This window comes from Chiloscyllium plagiosum, unplaced genomic scaffold (assembly GCF_037043375.1).
Source record: "Chiloscyllium plagiosum isolate Xiang-an unplaced genomic scaffold, Cpla_swu_hap1 HiC_scaffold_21, whole genome shotgun sequence".
Taxonomy (NCBI): Eukaryota; Metazoa; Chordata; class Chondrichthyes; order Orectolobiformes; family Hemiscylliidae; genus Chiloscyllium; species Chiloscyllium plagiosum.
Genome location: NW_028270159.1, coordinates 17813679 through 17833225, shown reverse-complemented (window position 1 = coordinate 17833225; position 19547 = coordinate 17813679). Strand labels below are relative to the sequence as shown.

Sequence of the window (19547 nt, the reverse complement as noted above, 5' to 3'; positions counted from 1 at the left end):
GTTAAGTGTGAGGACAAGTTCAGCCAAACGAATGAGAGTGTCAGTGGAAGGGTATTGTTGGGGACGTCAGGACAGGAAGAAACGGAGGGCTTGGAGGCCCTGGTCATGTCAAATGGAGGTGTAGAGGGATTAGATATCCATGGTGAAGATGAGGCGTTGGGGGCTGGGAAAACGGGAGTTGGACTGAAGGGTCTGTTTCTGTGCTGTACATTTCTATGACTAGTCATATGCAAGTCAAGAATATAGTTGTGGACCAAATCTCAATGCTTGACAATCATCCGATAATTATTTGATGTCGCCAGTGTCGAGGTTACTACAACATGAATGAATAGTGCAGTTCTCAGCTAGCAACTTGGAGAAAATAGCTAATAATAATTGAGTTGGATGGAACGTTAGGGGTCCTTGCAGTAATGTTTATGCCTTTGGTAGCTCCAAAGCAGTTCTCTTTCAGAAGTAACAATAACCAATTGGCTGTTTGGTTTCTACAAAGAAGATTTCATGTCATTACTTTAGAGAAGCAGGGAGGTTACCCCAGTCTGATATGCATGCATCAGTCACCATTACCAAAACTGATTATCTTTGTTTTCGTTCATTTGTGGGTTGTGGGCACTGCTGTCATATTGTCCAACTTTAGTTGTCTTTGAGAAGGTAGTGAGCTAGATCCCATAGACCAATTGCTATTAGTAACCACACAATGCCATTAGGGAGAGAAGTTCAGGATTTTGAACTGGTGATACTGAAGGAATGGTGATGTATTCCCACATTAGCATGGTGAGTGGCTTGGTAGGGAACTTGCAGAATGTGGTGTTCTTATGTCTCTGCTGTCCCTGTCCTTGAGCTGGTAGTGGTCGTGGGTTTGGAAGGTGGTGCTGTAGGCATCTTGGAGAATTTTTTCAGTACAAATTGTAGATTATATACTTTGCTGCCGAGAGTCGGGGTGAAGGGAATGAATGTTTGTGGATGTGATGGTATTAAGTTTCTCGAATATTGTTCGAGGTGCACTCACGCGGGCAGGTTGGGAGTGTTTCAACCTAGACCTGTGCCTTGTAGATGGTGCACAGGATTGGGGCAGTCAGGAGGTGAATTATTTGGTGCAGTATTTCTACCTTCTGACCTGCCCTTGCAGCTACAGTACTATGTGTGCTGGGGGAGGGTGGTTTTGAAGGCGATCCGGTGCGTACTGTCACTCGACGGCCGCCGTCCAGTTTGCGCGGAGTGCCCCACCCCTTTTACTTTTCGGTGTCACTTCCGGCGTCGGACGCAAATAGAAAAGTTGGAGGCGAAAGTTTCCACCGGAGCGGAGTGAAGGGGAGGGTCGCCGGCGTTGGAGCTCAACATGGTGAGTCAGAGTGGCCGGCGAGGAGCGGCTGTTGGGCCGCGGGCAGGTGGAAGGCGGCGGTCGGTTTTTGCCCCTCCCCCTCCCGGAGGGTATGGGGGCGGGCAGAGGTCGGGGGTGACGGGCTGACACAGTAGGCCCAGAGCTCCGGTGGGAAGGAGCAGGGGGCGCGAGGCGGGGACCGGTGAGCTCGAAGGAGAGGTGAAGGCAGCGAGGGATGGGAGACCCCCAACGGACGTGGGAAGGGAGAGAGGGAGGGGTGGAGTCGGCTACGAAGATGGGGAAGGTGTCAGGATGCAGAAAAGGGAGAGACACGGAGATGGGAAACAAAAGGGGGAGGTGTGAGGGGGCGTGTGAAAGACGCGCAAGCCAGCGTAAGGAAGGAGTAATATGGTCATGGAGATGTCCACCAGATGGCCTCCTTCTTTAGAGACCGCAATTTCCCTTCCCACGTGGTTAAAGATGCCCTCCAACGCATCTCGTCCACATCCCGCATCTCCACCCTCAGACCCCACTCCTCCAACCGTAACAAGGACAGAACGCCCCTGGTGCTCACCTTCCACCCTACCAACCTTCGCATAAACCAAATCATCTGCCGACATTTCTGCCACCTCCAAAAAGACCCCACCACCAGGGATATATTTCCCTCCCCACCCCTTTCCGCCTCCGTGACTACCTGGTCAGGTCCACACCCCCCCTACAACCCACCCTCCCTCTCACCCTGGCACCTTCCCCTGCCACCGCAGGAACTGCAAAACCTGCGCCCACACCTCCTCCCTCATCTCCATCCAAGGCCCTAAAGGAGCCTTCCATATCCATCAAAGTTTTACCTGCACATCCAATAATATCACTTATTGTGCTCGTTGCTGTGGTTCTGTTCGCCGAGCTGGAAGTTTTTGTTGCAAACGTTTCGTCCCCTGGCTAGGCGACATCATCAGTGCTTGGGAGCCTCCTGCGAAGCGCTTCTTTGATGTTTCCTCCGGTGTTTATAGTGGTCTGTCCCTGCCGCTTCCAGTTGTCAGTTTCAGCTGTCCGCTGTAGTGGTTGGTATATTGGGTCCAGGTCGATGTGTTTGTTGATGGAGTTTGTGGATGAATGTCATGCCTCTAGGAATTCCCTGGCTGTTCTCTGTCTGGCTTGCCCTATGATAGTAGTGTTGTCCTAGTCGAATTCATGTTGCTTGTTGTCTGCGTGTGTGGCTACTAAGGATAGCTGGTCGTGTCGTTTCGTGGCTAGTTGATGTTCATGTGTGCGGATTGTTAGCTGTCTTCCTGTTTGTCCTATATAGTGTTTTGTGCAGTCCTTGCATGGTATTTTGTACACTACATTCATCTTGCTCATGTTGGGTATCGGGTCCTTCATTCTGATGAGTTGTTGTCTGAGCGTGGCTGTTGGTTTGTGTGCCGTTATGAGTCCTAGGGGTCGCAGTAGTCTGGCTGTCAGTTCTGAGATGCTCCTGATGTATGGTAGTGTGGCTAGTCCTTTTGGTTGTGGTATGTCCTCGTTCCGTGGTCTTTCTCTTAGGCATCTGTTGATGAAGTTGCGCGGGTATCCGTTTTTGGCGAATACCTTGTATAGGTGTTCCTCTTCTTCTTTTTGCAGTTCTGGTGTACTGCTGTGTGTTGTGGCCCTTTTGAATAGTGTCCTGATGCAGCTTCGTTTGTGTGTTGGGGTGGTTACTTTCATAGATTAGGACTTGGTCTGTGTGTGTGGCTTTCCTGTATACCCTTGTAGTGAATTCTCCGTTCGGTGTTCTCTGTACCATCACGTCTAGGAATGGGAGTTGGCTATCCTTTTCTTCTTCTCTCGTGAATCTGATTCCTGTGAGTGTGGCGTTGATGATCCGGTGTGATTTTTCTATTTCCGTGTTTTTAATGATTACAAACGTGTCATCGACATATCTGACCCAGAGTTTGGGTTGAATTTGTGGTAGGACTGTTTGTTCTAACCTCTAACCAGTCCCAAGATTGGTGATCCCATGGGTGTTCCGTTGATTTGTTCGTATATCTGGTTGTTGAATGTGAAGTGTGTCGTGAGGCACAAGTCCAGTAGTTTAAGTATGCCTTCTTTGTTGATAGGTTCAGCGTCCTGTTTTCTGTTCTGTTTGTTCAGTAGGTTGGCTATTGTTTCTCTGGCTAGGGTTTTGTCAATCGAAGTGAACAGTGCCGTCACGTCGAATGATATCATGGTTTCTTCTTTGTCTATGTGTATATCATTTATTGTATCCGTTGCTCCCGATGCGATCTCCTCTACATTGGGGAGACTGGGCGCCTCCTAGCAGAGCGCTTTAGGGAACATGTCCGGGACACCCGCACCAGTCAACCACACCGCCCCGTGGCCTAACATTTCAACTCCCCCTCCCACTCTGCCGAGGACATGGAGATCCTGGGCCTCCTTCACCGCCGCTCCCTCACCATCAGACGCCTGGAGGAAGAACGCCTCATCTTCCGCCTCGGAACACTTCAACCCCAGGGCATCAATGTGGACTTCAACAGTTTCCTCATTTCCCCTTCCCCACCTCACCCTAGTTCCAAACTTCCAGCTCAGCACTGTCCCCATGACTTGTCCGGACTTCTCCTACTTGCCTATCTCCTTTTCCACCTATCCACTCCACCTTCTCCCTTACCTATCACCTTCATCCCCTCCCCCACTCACTTATTGTACTCTATGCTACTTTCTCCCCATCCCCACCCTCCTCTAGCATATCTCTCCACGCTTCAGGCTCTCTGCCTTTATTCCTGATGAAAGGCTTTTGCCCGAAACATCGATTTCGCTGCTCCTTGGATGCTGCCTGAACTGCTGTGCCCTTCCAGCACCACTAATCCAGAATCTGCTTTCCAGCATCTGCAGTCATTGTTTTTACCCAGTACAGAAATAGATCCTTTGGTCCAACTTGTCCATGTCAACCAGATATCCCAACCTAATGTAGTGCCTCCTGCCAGCACCTGACCCGTATTTGTCCAAACTCTTCCTATTCATGTACCCATCTAGATGCCTTTTAAATGTTGCTATTGTACTAGCCTCCACCACTTCCTCTGGCAGCTCATTCCATACACGTACCACCCTTTGCATGGAAAAGTTGCACTTAGGTCTATTTTATATCTTTCCCCTTTTACTCTAAACCTATGCCCTCTAGTTCTGGACTTGTGCACCCCAGGGAAAAGACTTTGTCTATTTTTCCTATCCATGCCCCATATAATTTTATAAATCTCTATAAGGTCGCCCCCTCAGCCTCCGATGCTCCCTACCATTGTGTATAAGTCCTCCTAAGATTTGTTTTCCTAAAATTCAGCACCTCTCATTTATCTAAATTAAACTCCATCTGCCACTTCTCAGCCCCTTGGCCCATCTGATCAAGATCGCCTTGTAATCTGAGGTAACCTTCTTCGCTGTCCACTACACCTGTTGGACCAAAGGGTCTGCTTCGGTGCTATACATCTGTATGTATGACTCTATGACCTCCAGTTTTGCTGTCATCAGCAAACTTACTAACTATACCTCTTATGCTCATATCCAAATCATTTATAAAAATGATGAAAAGTAGTGGACCCAGCACCAATCCTTGTGGCACTCCACTGGTCACAGGCCTCCAGTCTGAAAAACAACCCTCCACCACTTCCCTCCGTCTTCTACCTTTGAACCAGTTCTGTATCAAAATGGCTAGTCTCCCTGTATTCCATGAGATCTAACTTTGCTATCCAGTCTGCCATGGGGAACCTGTCAAAAGCCTTACTGAAGTCCATATAGATCGCGTCTACCACTCTGCCCTCATCAATCCTCTTTGTTACTTCAGAAAACTCAATCAAGTTTGTGAGACATGATTTCTCATGCACGAAGCCATGTTGATTATCCCTAATCAGTCCTTGCCTTTTCAAATACATGTACATCCTGTCTCTCAGGATTCCTTCCAACAACTTGCCCACCACTGACGTCAGGCTCACTGATTTGTAGTTCCCTGGCTTGTCCTTACCACCTTTCTTATACAGTGGCATCATGTTAGCCAATCTCCAGTCTTCTGGCACATCACCTGTGACTAACAAGGTGTGGAGTTGAAAAACAAAAATAAAATGGTGGAGAAATTCATTAGATCTGGCAGCATCTGTGGAGAGAGTTAAAAATCACACAACACAAGGTCATCGTCCAACCTGGTGCGATTATTTTAACTTTGTCCACCCCAGTCCAACACCGGCACCTCCAAATCTGTGGAGAAAGTGTTAATGTTCTGAGTCCACTGTGACTCTTTTAAGCTTGGTTTCTGTCTTTGAGGATACTGTCAGACCTGTTGAGTTTCTCCAGTACTTCGCTTTTATGTCAGATTTTCAGCATCCTCAGTATTTTGCTTTTCAATAGAGACAGGTACGCTGAGTGCTTGCAGCGGTGAAAGGACTGAGTCTGTAACGGAAAGGATGGCAGAGCAACATGCAGATGGTTAGCGAGTTGTGGGTGAGGGAAGAGGTGAAGGGAATAGAGGTGCAAAGCAATATAGAGGTGGGCATGGAAGGAATTCTGGAGAAGTTGAGATGTTGGCATGTATCTCCAGATGTGCAATAACATTTCTGAACAATTGAAATGAAAAATAACTACATTCTTCAACTGATTGTCCTACCCTTGAATGATTGGTTTTGACAGCTCTTAAGGAAAGCAACTTGTAAATTAAGCAGATGTCCTTTATGGAATAATATTATTTTAGAATTACTTTGATAATTTTCAAATATATAGCATCACTAATATGTATGCGCAAAATTCATGCCTATCTTGCAAAATTTTCTGGTGTCGTCCCGTTCTCCCCTCTCAGTCAAAGCAAAATGCTCAGAGACACAAGAGTAGTTTTATCTCCTTCATCTTTATTCCCGGCCCTGGAGGAAGAGAGAATGATTCGTCCATGTGCACAGAGACATGGGTTCACTGTCTTCTCTGGAACAAGTTTCTCAATGAACTATATCGTCATTTTACAGGGAGGAGCATCCAGATAAAGCAACATACAAATTAATCGCTGACCGTTACAATCAGCGACCATCAACAGTAAAGATTAAGCCATCTGCTCTTAGACAATGAATAACTGGCTTTACATGACTAATACTTTTCACCTTGTTAAACTGACCTCACATACTGAATGCTACCTCGTTTTGTTAAATGGTTCGACATAATGACTGCTTTTCCACCTTGTTAAACCATTACCCTTGCCTCCAGCATCCCATTGTTAACTGTATGTTCTTACCTGATCTGAGTCATGCTCAGCTGATCCTCTAATTTCACAAAACTCAGAACTTAACTGTTTCCCTGCCTGCTTATACCTATACCCATTGAGTTGTAGACAATCTCGCTCCTGCAATGAAAAAGCTGCAGTAACGTTTTATCCCTGCAGGCACAACTGACCTCATCATTGGACCCAAGTTCCGGATATGTCCACATGCCCATATCCCTTTCTCACATTCACTTTCTCCTTTGTACATATCAAGCCCTTTTCAACCTTGCTGCTCAGACTCTTTCATGACAAATGTATCCTATTTGCCATTTCCCAAATGATTTCTCCCTCAGGAGTAAAATTATAAGTGTAGAGTAGAATACAGACTGTTTCCATTATGCCATTAATGTGCCATGCTTAGCTCTTAAGCATTTTGATGTAATAGATTACCAGTCATGGAAAATGTTCTTGGAACTTTTAAAACTCATTTTAATTTGGATGGTACTGCTGGATGCCGGTACATAGATTCATTTCTCTGGCTTAATACCCTTGCACACCCAACCATGTAGCATTTTTAGCAGTTATAAGTATCAAGCCTGCAGCTCGTCAATGCCCTGATTATATTTTCTAGTAAAGTTGCTGCTCTAATCTTTTACTGTGGATACTGGAAGTCTGAAATTAAAAGAATTGAGAGAACTGTGTAGGTCTGGCAGCATCTGCAGAGATAGAAATAGTTAAAGTTTCAAATTTGTTATGATTCTTTGAAACTATATCGTAGATTGTACATTGTTGCAGGCACTTTGTTTCAGACTATTGATAAGATCTTGAAAACCATTACAATGGTTATTGAACAAAAGTGCTAAATTCATCAGGTTAAGCCTCAGGCTTCCTGTTATTTAATCACTGTCTTTCATGTTTTCTAGGCTGACTGCAGAAAATGTAGAGTCCATAGCAGTATGTCACTGAGAGTCGTTGGGACCAGAGACTGGTTTTCCTCTTTCCCTCCCATTGCTTGACTGTATTTGATTTATTTATCATCGTGCATTTTACAATCACAGAAATATACAGCACGGATACAGACCCTTCGGTCCAACTTGTCCATGCTGACCAGATATCCCAACCCTATCTAATCCCACCTGCCAGCACCCGGCCCATATCCCTCCAAACCCTTCCTATTCATATATCCCATCCAGATGCCTTTTAAATGTTGCAATTGTACTAGCCTCCACCACTTCCTCTGGCAGCCCATTCCACACATACACCATTCTCTGCGTGAAAAAGTTGCCCTTTAGGTCTGTTTTATATCTATCCCCTCTCACCATAAACCTCAGCCTTTTCGTGCTGGACTCCCCCACCCCAGGGAAAAGATCTTGTCTATTTACCCTATCCATGCCCCTCATGGTTTTATAAACCTCTATAAGGTCAGCCTCTAACGCTCCAGGGAAAACAGCCCCTTCGTAATCAGCCTCTCCCATAGCTCAAATCCTCCAACCCTGGCCACATAGGGCAACATGGTTGCTCTGTGGTTACCACTGCTACCTCACAGCACCAGGGACCCAGGTTCGATCCCGCCTTGGGTGACTGTGTGTGGTGTTTGCACATTCTCACTGTGTCTGCGTGGGTATCCTCTGGGTGCTCCAGCTTCCTCTTCGGTGGGTCGGTATGGACTTGCTAGGCCAAAGGGCCTGTTTCCACGCTGTTGGGAATCTAATTCTAATCTAATCTAATCTAACCATCCTTGTAAATCTTTTCTGAACCCTTTCAAGTTTCACAACATCTTTCCGATAGGAAGGAGACCAGAATTGCATGCAATATTCCAACAGTGGGCAAACCAACATCCTGCACAGCCACAACATGATCTCCCAACTCTTGTACTCAATACTCTGACCAATAAAGGAAAGCATACCAAACATCACCTTCACTATCCTATGTACTTATGACCTTATTTTCAAGGAGCTCTGAACCTGCACTCCTTGGTCACTTTCTTCAGCAACACTTCCCTAGGACCTTATCGTTAAGTGTACAAGTCTGCTAAGATTTGCTTTCCCAAAATGCAGCGCCTTGCATTTATTTGAATTAAACTCCATCTGCCACTTCTCAGTCCATTGGCCCATCTGATTGAGATCCTCTTGTAATCTGAGGTAACCTTCTTCGCTGTCCACTGCATCTCCAATTTTGATGTCATCTGCAAACTTACTAAGTGTACCTCTTATGTTCACATCCAAATCATTTATATAAATGACAAAAAGTAGTGGACCCAGTACTGATCCTTTTGGCACTCCACTGGTCACAGGCGTCCTGTCTGAAAAGCAACCCTCCACCACCACACTCTGTCTTCTACCTTTCAGCCAGGTCTGTATCCAAATGACTAGTTCTCCCTATATTCCATGAGAACTAACCTTACTAACCAGTCTCCCATGGGAAACCTTGTCGAATGGCTTTACTGAAGCCAATATAGATCACATCTACTGCTCTGCCCTCATCAATCCTCTTTGTTACTTCAAAAAACTCAATCAAGTTTGTGAGACATGATTTCCCACACACAAAGCCATGTTGACTATCCCGAATCAGTCCTTGCCTTTCCAAATACATGTACGTCCTGTCCCTCAGGATTCCCTCCAACAACTTGCCCACCACCGAGATCAGGCTAACTGGTCTATAGTTCCCTGGCTTGTCTTTACCGCCCTTCTTAAACAGTGGCACCACGTTTGCCAACCTCCAGTCTTCCGGCACCTCACCTGTGATTATCAATGATACAAATATCTCAGCAAGAGGCCCAGCAATCACTTCTTTAGCTTCCCACAGAGTTCTCGCGTACACCTGATCAGGTCCTGGGGATTTATCCACTTGTAACCATTTCAAGACATCCAGCACTTCCTCCTCTGTAATCTGGACATTTTGCAAGATGTCACCATCTATTTCCCTACAGTCTTTATCTTCCATATCCTTTTCCACAGTAAATACTGATGCAAAATATTCATTCAGTATCTCCCCCATTTTCTGTGGCTCCACACAAAGGCCACCTTGCTGATCTTTGAGGGGCACTGTTTTCTCCCTAGTTAATATATTTGTAAAAAACCTTTTGGATTCTCCTTATTTCTATTTGCCAAAGCTAACTCATGTCCCTGTTTTGCCCTCCTGATTTCCCTCTTAAGTATACTCCTACTTCCTTTATACTCTTCTAAGGATTCACTCGATTTATCCTGTCTATACCTGACATATGCTTCCTTCTTTTTCTTAACCAAACCCTCAATTTCTTTATTCATCCAGCATTCCCTATACCTTCCAGCCTCTCCTTTCACCCTGACAGGAATATACTTTCTGGATTAGTGGTGCTGGAAGAGCACAGTAGTTCAGGCAGCATCCGAGGAGCAGTAAAATCGACGTTTCGGGCAAAAGCCCTTCATCAGGAATAAAGGCAGAGAGCCTGAAGCATGGAGAGATAAGCTAGAGGAGCTCATGAAGCTGGTGATGGAGTACGAGTGGTGTTGGGAGGGAGGGGGGGGAGGAGGGAGGGTGGGGGTGGGGGAGAAAGCATAGAGTACGATAGTTGATTGGGGGAGGGGATGAAGGTGATAGGTCAGGGAGGAGGGTGGAGTGGATAGATGGAAAAGAAGATAGGCAGGTAGGACCAGTCATGGGGACAGTGCTGAGCTGGAAGTTTGGAACTAGGGTGAGGTGGGGGAAGGGGAAATGAGGAAACTGTTGAAGTCCACATTGATGCCCTGGGGTTGAAGTGTTCCAAGGCGGAAGATGAGGCGTTCTTCCTCCAGGCATCTGGTGGTGAGGGAGCGATGGTGAAGGAGGCCCAGGACCTCCATGTCCTCGGCAGAGTGGGAGGGGGAGTTGAAATGTTGGGCCACAGGGCAGTGTGGTTGATTGGTGCGGGTGTCCTGGAGATGTTCCCTAAAGCGCTCTGCTAGGAGGCGTCCAGTCTCCCCAATGTAGAGGAGACCGCATCGGGAGCAACGGATACAATAAATGATATTAGTGGATGTGCAAGTAAAACTTTGGATGTGGCAGGCTCCTTTAGGGCCTTGGATGGAAGTGAGGGAGGAGGTGTGGGCGCAGGTTTTGCAATTCCTGCGGTGGCAGGGGAAGGTGCCAGGATGGGAGGGTGGTTTGTAGGGGGGCGTGGACCTGACCAGGTAGTCACGGAGGGAACAGTCTTTGCGGAAGGCGGAAAGGGGTGGGGAGGGAAATATATCCCTGGTGGTGGGGTCTTTTTGGAGGTGGCGGAAATGTCGGATGATTTGGTTTATGCGAAGGTTGGTAGGGTGGAAGGTGAGCACCAGGGGCGTTCTGTCCTTGTTACGGTTGAAGGGGTGGAGTCTGAGGGTGGAGGTGCAGGATGTGCACGAGATGCGTTGGAGAGCATCTTTAACCACGTGGGAAGGGTAATTGCGGTCTCTAAAGAAGGAGGCTATCTGGTGTGTTCTGTGGTGGAACTGGTCCTCCTGGGAGCAGATACGGCGGAGGCGGAGGAATTGGGAATACGGGATGGCATTTTAATTTATTAGTCCTACCTTGTCCCTGTCTGCTCTGACCGTTTGACTCACCTCTGTTCTCAGCTGTACCCGTCTCAGATTGATATCTTTCCTCACTATCTCCTTGGGTTCCACCCCCCATCTTACTAGTTTAAATCCTCTCAAGCAGTTCTAGCAAATTTCCCTGCCAGTATATTAGGCCCCTTCCAGTTTAGGTGCAGTCCGTCCTTCTTGTACAGGTCATTTCTACTCTAAAAGAGATACCAATGATCCAAAAATGTGAATCCTTCTCCCATACACCAGCTCCTCAGCCATGCATTCATCTGCTCTATCCTCCTATTCCTGCCCTCACTAGCTCGTAGCACTGGGAGTAATCCAGATATTACTATCCTTGAGGACCTCCTTTTTAAATTTCTGCCTAACTCTCTGTAATCTCCCTTCAGAGTCTTAACCGTTTCCCTTCCAATGTCGTTGGTTCCAATGTGGACAATGACCTCCTGCTGCCCCCTCTCCCCCGTGAGAACATTCTTCACCCTCTCTGAGACATCCTTGATCCTGGCACCAGGGAAACAACACACCATTCTGCTTTTTCTCTGCTGGCCACAGAAACTTCTGTCTGTACCTCTGACTTGGCTGTTCATGTTACGTTCCCCTGAGAATCCATCATCCCCTACATTTTCCAAAACAGCATACCTGTTTGAAATGGGTATATCCATAAAAGACTCCTGCCCTAGGTGCCTACCTCTCTCTCCCTTCCTGGAGTTAACCCATCTATGTGACTGTATCTGAGACTTTCCCCCCCTTCCTATAACCGCCATCCATCACAAATTATTGCTGTTGCAAATTCATCATCACTCCTATCTGTCTCTCCAACTGATCCACTCGATCTGATAAGATTCGCATCCAACAGCATTTATAGCAGATATAATCCGCAGTAACCATTAAACTCTCTTTAAACTCCCACGTCTGACAAGAAGTACATATCGCTGCAAAGGCCGTTTTTGCTCCTTCACAATCTACAGACCCAGAAAATAACGCCGTCTTATTCCTCTACAGACATGCCCCAGGTTAAATTAATAGCTATGGCTCATATTTTAAGTTTAATCAAGAGACTTATCTCCAAAAACATATAATCAAGAGAGAATCCACTATACTCACTACTGCAACCCTTCTCTTGGACAGACTTAAAACAACAATTAACTTATCTGATTCTGTGATGTGAATTTCGCCCAACAGTTCCTCCAAGATTAGTTGGAAAATTCACTGTTTGTTAATTTTCCCAGATGCGCTCTGGTGTCCAGCGATACATGAATTCAAAGAGCAAAGGCAGTAACTGTGCAGGTTCTCTCTCTCTCTTGCACTGTCCTCACCATGTGCTTCCTTTGTCTGCTTTTCTCCCTTTTAAACTGCTATTGTTTTGGAACTTTGGGGAAAAAAAAGTCAAAACAATGCAACAGCATATAAAACAGTAATTGCTGGTCCTGGAATTCGAGGAAATCACTTCCAACACCTAAAATACCTCAAAAGTTGGTAGGTTTGTGGGCTACCATGACGCCAAGGGGTCTGAGTAGTCTGGCAGTCGTTTCTGAGATGCCTTTGATGTAGGGGAGAGTGGCTAGGGTTTCTGGACATGTTTTGTCTGCTTGTTTGAGTTTGTTGCTCAGAAATTGGTGGATTGTGTTCATTGGGTATCCGTTCTTTTGAATGCACTGCATAGGTGATTTTCCTCTGCTCTGTGTAGTTCCAATGTGCTGCAGTTTGTGTTGGCTCATTGAAATAATGTTCTAAAGCAGCTTTGTTTATGGATGTTGGGATGATTGCTTCTGTAGTTCAATATTTGGATCATGTTTTCCTGTAGACGCTGGTTTGAAGTTCCCCATTGGCTGTTTGCTCTACTGTGACATGTAGGAATGGAGGTTTGTTGTTGTTTTCCTCCTCTTCAGTGAATTTTATGCCACTAAGAGTATTATTGATGGTCTTGAAGGTTTCCTCTAATTTGTTTCATTTAGTGATGACAAAGGAGTCATCCATTTGCCAGACTCAGAGTTGGGTTGGATGGTTGGCAGAGCTGTTTGTTCGAGTTTCCGCATTACTGCCTCTGCTAAGAACCCTGATATCGGAGGTCCCATGGGTGTTCCGTTGGTCTTTAAATAGAAAGTGGGCTATACCATCATTGCTTCATTTGGAGGCTCACTGAAGATGCTACCTAAAATGGTGATGAAACATTTGAAAAACGAACCTTCCAGCTCAGTGAGCAAACCTACATCCAGAACTTACATAAACCATTTGGGATGACAATCACCAGGAATTGGGACTAGACATTTTGAACAGATGCATTAATTCTTCACTGCTGCCAGCTCACCTTGGTAAAGATCTATAGAATTGGGAAGCTGTTATAAAAGAGACAGTGATATGAAATTACTGATATGTGACAGAATGAATTCAGAGACAATAGGACTTGATGTTATGATGGTGATAATGTTTGTTTTCTTTCTGTATACTCTATTTTACTGCATGGTTCCTATTTGGATGTCTGTCAAGGGTGTCTTTAGCATTTAGGTCACATATTGTGCTAATAGCATGATTAATTAATAGAGCCATCTCTCCAACTTTCCCTGATTTCACGTACTCCATAAATGTTCAGTACTCTTCAGTATTTAGGTCTCATTCTACGTCATCCTGCAGCCATTACTCTATAGTAGCTATCAGATTGTATTTATTTATTTCTATTTTTGCAATCGGTCAACTGGTTTTATTACACACACACAACATGCGTTTAGTTACAGAGCCTTTAGTTTTGTCAGTATTATTTTAATAACCTCTAGCTTTGTATATCATTTGTTTTCAATTTGTACTTGCTGTCATAATTGATATATCATTTCCATATTAAGAACTTGCTCTCTTGCCTGGTCATTACTCTCTGATTTACTACATTTTCCTTACTTTGAGCCCTTGCTATATTGTTTAAGGAAATTTCTACTTCCCTAGCTTGACAGCTTGCTAGATCACTGGCCTCTACATTTTTTAGGTGTAAACCCTTCCAACAGTACAGATTCTGGAGCAGTGGCCCATGAGCTGGAACCCATTACTCCCACACTAATCTTCAAGCCATGCATTCGAATCATAGGGTCATAGAGATGTACAGCATGAAAACAGACCCTTCGGTCCAATCCGTCCATGCCGACCAGATATCCCAACCCAATCTAATCCCACCTGCAAGCACCTGGCCCATATCCCTCCAAACCCTTCCTATTCATATACCCATCCAAATGCCTCTTAAATGTTGCAATTGTACCAGCCTCCACCACTTCCTCTGGCAGCTCATTGCATACATGTACCACTCTGTGTGGAAAACGTTGACCCTGAGGTCTCTTTATATCTTTCCACTCTCACCCTAACCCTATGCCCTCTGGTTCTGGACTCCCTGAACCCAGGGAAAAGACTTTGTCTGTTTACCATATCCATGCCCCTCATAATTTTGTAAACCTCTATAAGGTCACCCCTCAGCCTCCGACGCTCTAGGGAAAACAGCCTCAGCCTGTTAAGCCTTTCCCTATGATTCAAATCCTCCAACCCTAGCAACATCCTTGTAAATCTTTTCTGAACCCTTTCAAGTTTCACAACATCTTTCCGATAGGAAGGAGAACAGAATTGACGCAATATTCCAACAATGGCCTAGCCAATATCCTGTACAGCCGCAACATGACCTCCCAACTCGTATACTCAGTACTCTGACCAATAAAGGAAAGCATACCAAGTGCCTTCTTCGCTGTCCTATCTACCTGCGACTCCACTTTCAAAGAGGTATCAACCTGCACTCCAAGGTCTCTTTGTTCAGCAACATTACCTAGGACCTTACCATTAAGTGCAGAAGTCCTGCTAAGATTTGCTTTCCCAAAATGCAGCACCTTGCACTTCAGTCCATTGGCCCATCTGGTCAAGATCCTGTTTGTAATCTGAGGTAACCCTCTTCGCTGCCCACTACACCTCCAATTTTGATGTCATCTGCAATTATCTGACCTATATTAAATCCTTCCAAGCTGCGGCGTCCACCACCTAGAAAAATAAGGACAGCACACCTTAAGAACAATATCACCTGCAAGCTGTCTTCCAAGTTGTTTACCATGCAAAATTGTTGAGAATAAATGGAAAGATATAGCCATTCATCTTTCGTTGCTGAGCCAACATCCTGGAGCTTAAACCCAAACAGCACGTGAATTTGCCTCCAACACAGACTGCAGTTCAAGGAGGCTCTGCCTTTTCAAAAAAAAACACACAAGCACAGGAAATCATTATTTTTCTACTCGTGTGCCACTTCCCGTGGATCGATATCAACTTTCATACCAGTGCCTAATTAGCAGGTGTAGCAAGTGGAAAGGAAATAATACCAATGTGAAGAGGAAACAAACGTTGTGGTCATTGTCACATTATTGCTTGTGTATAATGGGCTGCTCTGTTTTATCATTACAAAAGTGGCTACCCTTTAAGAAGTATTGGTTATGCAGTAATTGGGACATACCTAGCTGCAAAAGGCACTAAGTGAGTGTGTCTTTTGCCATATATGCATTTATTTTGAAACATATCTGTTGCCAACCAAATCAATATACTTTTACTTTCTCTGACTGATCATTGATCGCTGGTGGCAGCAGATGAAGTCAGTCTGATCCCTGTACAGTATCTGATCAAGCACTGCAAGGCGGTCTTTGCTTATCTGAGATTTTAACAGAATATTTGGAAGTCAGGAGAAGAATCATCATACGGTGACCTCACTTGATTAATTTTCTATGTCAATATCAAAAGCTTACTGAGGATTCGGGATCAGGAAAACAAGACATCAGAACTAGAGGTGGTATCCTGTAACACTATGTTAGGTTACCTCAAAATACTCCTACCTATGACAGACCTATATACAAAATGGTCTTAAAACAGAGTGGCTTCAAACTGCAGCCTGAAATTGGCAAATATATTCCAATTTACCACAGTCTAAGACCAATTAAACAGAACCCTGAATGGGTGTTTAATATTTAGATTTGATGGCCATCAAAGGACACCACTGCTGTAATTTCTAATTGGTATGAAAGTTGAGATCAATCGAGGGGAAGTGGCAGCAAGTGCGAGTTTAAAAAAAAGTAACCATTCCTCTGCTTGTATGTAATTTTTTTTCTGAAAAGGAAGAGTAATCTCAACTAAGTCTGCTGACTTGAGCCTGAAAAAAGTTGATTAGGATGTCTTGCTTACAGGTTTCAATAAGACTTAAATTTAAATTTAGGTAGTTCTTTAAATAAACTTGCTTCATTATTCTAACTACTCCAATGGGAAGTTTGAGAACTATGAAAATAAATTAAGCTTATTTGACTATTAAATGAAATCACCTGTTACATGGCCAGCTGAATTGTTTTAATCAATTTCCTTTTGAACTACTTGCAATCTTTTGCAAAAAACGAAGTGAGCAATCTGTATTCTGACAAGGAGTTATAAAGGAACTGTTGATTTAGTGTTCAGTGTGTAGAAATTCAACAAAATATTTTACACGGTACAGTGTTTATGATGTCAAAGATGACAGTGGGCAACAAAGCAGCCATTCTTGCACTACTTAAATATCAGGTGCTTTTACATTATGTTAGTGCTACTGGGTTCCTGAAGCACAAGACCTGCGCAGCTGATTGTAAGCCAAATGTAAAACTCTATTCTATCTTTATTTACAAGTGGAATGTGGACTTAACTGTCAAGGCCAGTATTTATTAGCCATCTCAAATTGCCATTGTGAGGGTGGTAGTGAGCTGCATCCTTGAAGTGTTGGAGGTGAATGCACTTGCTGTTGGGGATGGAATTCCAGTAAGGAAGTGTATCAGATATGAGCAGTTAGGGAAAGAGTTAAGTTTTGGGTTGTGTGAGAGAGAGAGAGAGAGAGAGAGAGAGGCTCAGCTAGCATGACTTGGATCAAGTAAGAACTTACAGTAAACATTGAGGTGCTGGAGGCAAGGGTAGTGGGTTGACGAGGTGAAAAAGCATTCCTTATGTAAAGCCATTTAACAATATGAGAAAGCATTCATTATGTAAAGTCAGTTAACAAGGTGAAAAGCATTCATTATGTGAAGCCAGTTACCAAGGTTAAGAACATTCATTCTATAATGTCAGGTGGCTTAATGCTTGCTGATTGTAACAGACACCCAATCAATATAGAAGTTATTTGGAGGCTGCTCCCTGTAAATGACTATATAATTCATTAAGAATCTGCAGTTCGAGAGAAGACCGAGAACTCATGTCTCTGTCCACATGGGCAATCGTTCTCTCGCGCTCTCACTCTCTCTCTCGCGCTCTCTCTCTCTCTGCGCTCTCTCTCTCTCTCGCGCTCTCTCTCTCTCTCTCGACGGCGCTCGTCTCTCTCTCTCGCGCTCATCTCTCTCTCTCAGCGCTCTCTCTCGCGCTCTCTCTCGCGCTCTCTCTCTCTCTCGCGCTCTCTCTCTCTGCGCTCTCTCTCTCTCTCGCAGCTCTCTCTCTCTCGCGCTCTCTCTCTCTCTCGCGCTCTCTCTCTCTCTCGCGCTCCTCTCTCTCTCTCGCGCTCTCTCTCTCTCTCGCGCTCTCTCTCTCTCTCGCGCTCTCTCTCTCTCGCGCTCTCTCTCTCTCGCGCTCTCTCTCTCTCGCGCGCTTCCTCTCTCTCTCGCGCTCTCTCTCTCTCTCTCGCGCTCACTCTCTCTCTCTCTCGCGCTCTCTCTCTCTCTCTCTCGCGCTCTCTCTCTCTCTCTCTCGCGCTCTCTCTCTCTCTCTCTCTCGCGCTCTCTCTCATGCTCTCGCGCTCTCTCTCTCTCTCTCGCGCTCTCTCTCTCTCTCTCGCGCCTCTCTCTCTCTCTCATCGCGCTCTCTCTCTCTCTCGCGCTCTCTCTCACTCTCTCGCGCTCTCTCTCTCTCTCTCGGGCTCTCTCTCTCTCTCTCGCGCTCTCTCTCTCGCGCTCGCTCTCTCTCTCTCGCGCTCTCTCTCTCTCCCTCGCGCTCTCTCTCTCCCTCGCGCTCTCTCTCTCTCCCTCGCGCTCTCTCTCTCTCCCTCGCGCTCTCTCTCTCTCCCTCGCGCTCTCTCTCTCTCCTCGCGCTCCTCTCTCTCTCCCTCGCGCTCTCTCTCTCTCCCTCGCGCTCTCTCTCTCTCCCTCGCGCTCTCTCTCTCTCCCTCGCGCTCGCTCTCTCTCCCTCGCGTCTCTCTCTCTCCTCGCGCTCTCTCTCTCTCTCGCGCTCTCTCTCTCTCGCGCTCTCTCTCTCTCTCGCGCTCTCTCTCTCTCTCGCTCTCTCTCTCTCTCTCGCGCTCTCTCTCTCTCTCGCTGCTCTCTCTCTCTCTCTCGCGCTCTCTCTCTCTCTCTCTCTGCTTCTCTCGGCTCGCTCTCGTCTCTCGCGCTCTCTCTCTCTCTCTCTCTCTCTGCGCTCTCTCTCTCTCCTCGCGCTCTCTCTCTCTCTCTCTCTCGCGCTCTTCTCTCTCGTCTCTCTCTCTCGCGCTCTCTCTCTCTCTCTCTCGCGCTCTCTCTCTCTCGCACTCTCTCCTCGCGCTCTCTCTCTCTCGCTCTCTCTCTCTCTCTCTCGCGCTCTCTCTCTCTCTCTCCTCGCGCTCTCTCTCTCTCTCTCTCAGCGCTCTCTCTCTCTCTCTCGCGCTCTCTCTCGTCTCTCTCTCTCGCGCTCTCTCTCTCTCTCCTAGCGCTCTCTCTCTCTCCTCGCGCTCTCTCTCTCTCTCTCGCGCTCTCTCTCTCTCTCGCGCTCTCTCTCTCTCTTCCTCGCGCTCTCTCTCTCTCCTCGCGCTCTCTCTCTCTCCTCGCGCTCTCTCTCTCTCTCTCGCGCTCTCTCTCTCTCGCTCTCTCTCTCTCTCTCTCGCGCTCTCTCTCTCGCGCTCTCTCTCTCTCTCTCGCGCTCTCTCTCTCTCTCTCTCTCGCGCTCTCTCTCTCTCTCGCGCTCTCTCTCTCTCTCGCGCTCTCTCTCTCTCGGCTCTCTCTCTCTCTCGCGCTCTCTCTCTCGCGCTCTCTCGCTCTCTCTCTCGCCTTGCTCTCTCTCTCTCTCTCTCGCGCTCTCTCTCTCTCTCCCTCGCGCTCTCTCTCTCTCTGCGCTCTCTCTCTCTCCCTCGCGCTCTCTCTCTCCCTCGCGCTCTCTCTCTCTCCCTCGCGCTCTCTCTCTCTCCTCTCAGCGCTCTCTCCTCTCTCCCTCGCGCGCTCTCTCTCTCTCCTCGCGCTCTCTGCTCTCTCTCCTCGCGCTCTCTCTCTTCTCGCGCTCTCTCTCTCTCTCTCTCTGCGCTATCTCTCATCTCTCTCGCGCTCTCTCTCGCTCTCACGCTCTCTTCTCTCGCGCTCTCTCTCTCTCTCGCTGCTCTCTCTTCTCTCGCGCTCTCTCTCTCTCTCGCGCTCTCTCTCTCTCTTCTGCGCTCTCTCATCTCTCTCGCGCTCTCTCTCTCTCTCTCAGCGCTCTCTCTCTCTCGACGCGCTCTCTCTCTCTCTTCTCGCAGCTCTCTCTCTCTCTCGCGCTCTCTCTCTCTCTCTCGCGCTCTCTCTCTCTCTCGCGCTCTCCTCTC

The 19547-nt window shown here is 46.6% G+C and overlaps 1 protein-coding gene across 4 annotated transcripts in view; it reads left to right on the top strand.

Moving 5' to 3' along the window:
* The first annotated feature begins 1239 nt into the window (after window positions 1–1239).
* setx (senataxin) overlaps window positions 1240–19547 on the top strand; it is a 94470-nt gene continuing 76162 nt past the window's right edge. For 2 of the 4 annotated variants that reach the window (XR_015760702.1, XM_087998367.1), the window contains exon 1: window positions 1240–1339. The gene's annotated coding sequence lies outside the window, so the exon portion shown is untranslated. The remainder of the gene's footprint in view (window positions 1340–19547) is intronic. The other 2 variants (XM_087998366.1, XM_043720338.2) reach the window with 2 other exon arrangements.